Source organism: Frankliniella occidentalis, unplaced genomic scaffold, assembly GCF_000697945.3.
Source record: "Frankliniella occidentalis isolate FOCC.00 unplaced genomic scaffold, Focc_3.1 Scaffold439, whole genome shotgun sequence".
In the NCBI taxonomy this organism is placed as follows: Eukaryota; Metazoa; Arthropoda; class Insecta; order Thysanoptera; family Thripidae; genus Frankliniella; species Frankliniella occidentalis.
In genome coordinates this window covers 83,328-85,582 of record NW_026267558.1, presented here as the reverse complement: position 1 = coordinate 85,582, position 2,255 = coordinate 83,328, and positions in this window count along the sequence as shown.

Sequence of the window (2,255 nt, the reverse complement as noted above, 5' to 3'; positions counted from 1 at the left end):
ATATACTTACACCAGATAACCATTGCTTACGTTGGGCTCGTAAAATATGAAGGTGAACTTCAACTCCAGTTCGGAAGAATCTTGTTAAACGAATTTGGAGGAGTTGCAGTCTTATTGATGGACCACTATCAGAATAAGACTGATGCTGTGTGAAATCTTGCAGTCCTGAAAAAATAAAGATCTATTAGTTGAATATAATTAGAAATCTAACTGATAACAATAGATCTTAAACAACCAACACCAATGCAAAATGGAAAAGGTTTAGCCAAAATCAAAACAATGCTTTTGTATTCAAAGCCAAACAAAGTAAAAATGAAAAAGAAACAAACATTAAGAGTAGAGGAGATGAAACAACAGCAAAATATCATGATTTATAAGCAAGGGGAAAATGCTTGGTATAGTAACCCTGATGTAACATCACTTTAAAGTAAAAAAGAAGACTGAAAACCAAAACAAAGACGAGGACACACGAGGACACAAATAGCTATAAGTCGATAATACTTGTGAACGAAGCGCAAGCAAATGAACGAAATGAGAGAGAAATCTCGCCACATTCAACATTTATAATCAAGGTTATGAAAGACAAAAACACACAGTTTTACAATTGTGGAAAGCAAGCATAATGAGGGCACAGCGAAAAAAATGCAAACTCCAAGAAGAAAAGACTTACACTCGTAATATGTAGAATCGTGAAGACAAACATTGACATACTTCACAAAACAATTTCCAACAAACTAAAATACCGGATCCCGAGTCTGAGTACAACGCGAAACGTAAAGACAAGCATCGTCTGCTTGCTATACTCAGCTCCACGCTGCGGATAACAGTTCCGTAAACCCGTAGTGCACCCAAGAAGAACAACGAAAACAAAACAATGTCAGTGGTAGTGCGTACAGCGGTATTTATGTTGACAGATTTTCACATTCGTTGTTTGGCTGAGCCAGCTTAGCTATAGCTATAGCTTAAGTTTAATATGCGAAGCCTTTACAGCTCACTCCGAGGGGCACCAGGCCGAACGAAGTTGGGATTCGGCAGGGTAGGCAACAGACAAATAACAAATGGAGCGCCGTCACTTGGTTTTTAATATGAAAAAAACGCCTGTTAGCCACAAAATAACTTACCTACCAAAAGATTAACAGTAAAATCATGCTGTTTTACATAAATTATTGTGAAGAAACTCATTGTGAAGAAACTCAAATATAATTGAAGTATATCAATCTTCCAAAAGAGTGTTATAATGTTGGCAAAATATAAAACCCTGACGAGCCAAGAGACATATTTAAGACTAGACATAGCAAGGACATCATATACCCTTAGTCTATTATATGTCTAAAGGTCATGTCCATTTGTTTCAAATTTTGGACTGTGCCATAGAGACATCTCAGGGACATAAGGAAGACATACTAAAATGAGTCCAAAAGACATATGCAGGGTCATACCTCATGGATATGTCATTCTCAAGTCTTCTATGACCAGATAGTGTCATGATAGCTTATATCAGGGGATAATTAAGTTATGTTCTAAAAAATTTGCATCGTTTGGGATGAACAATGAACGCCTACCCCTAATAGTGGCGACATTCCTTCATCGGATCCAATCGATACCTCCTCAGAGTCAAGACAGGCTGACTAAAGACCTAGTATAACGACGCCCGTAGATTTCCGCGAGCAAAGTTCCTTCCCGCATTGCGAGTTGCTCCATCTATCGGTCACTCTGGTTTCTTCAGCAAAGACTTTAGAGGGACATAAAATAGACTCGACTTATATGACCGGGGACGAACAATACAGACATATAATACTGGACATGACCGCTGAACATATACGCCATATAGTGTAGACACTTATAAAAGTAAACCATACAAAAGACAACAGAAGGACATAGGACACTGAAATCCCTCTAGACCCAGAGGTCATACGTCGGACATGGGAGAAGGACGTAGGACATAGCAAATCCTATTTGACATGCATGGGACTCCACTCGAAGCTCTCGATAGAAGTGGAAGGATGGGGAAATTCCTGACATAAGAGGGACATGGACTGAACAAGACATACCTTGAACTAGACGCGGAATCGTTCTTAAAGTAGTCGGGGAACGTGTCCCGAGGACAGAAACATGGACATGGACTGGATAAGATATTAACGTAATGAACATCGAGTACGGACCATGTTTTTTTTTTACCATATTCTGGACATCGCAGAAGGGCATAGGACACCAAAAGTCCATTGCAAGGACTTACTGACAAAGCGGACATAAGG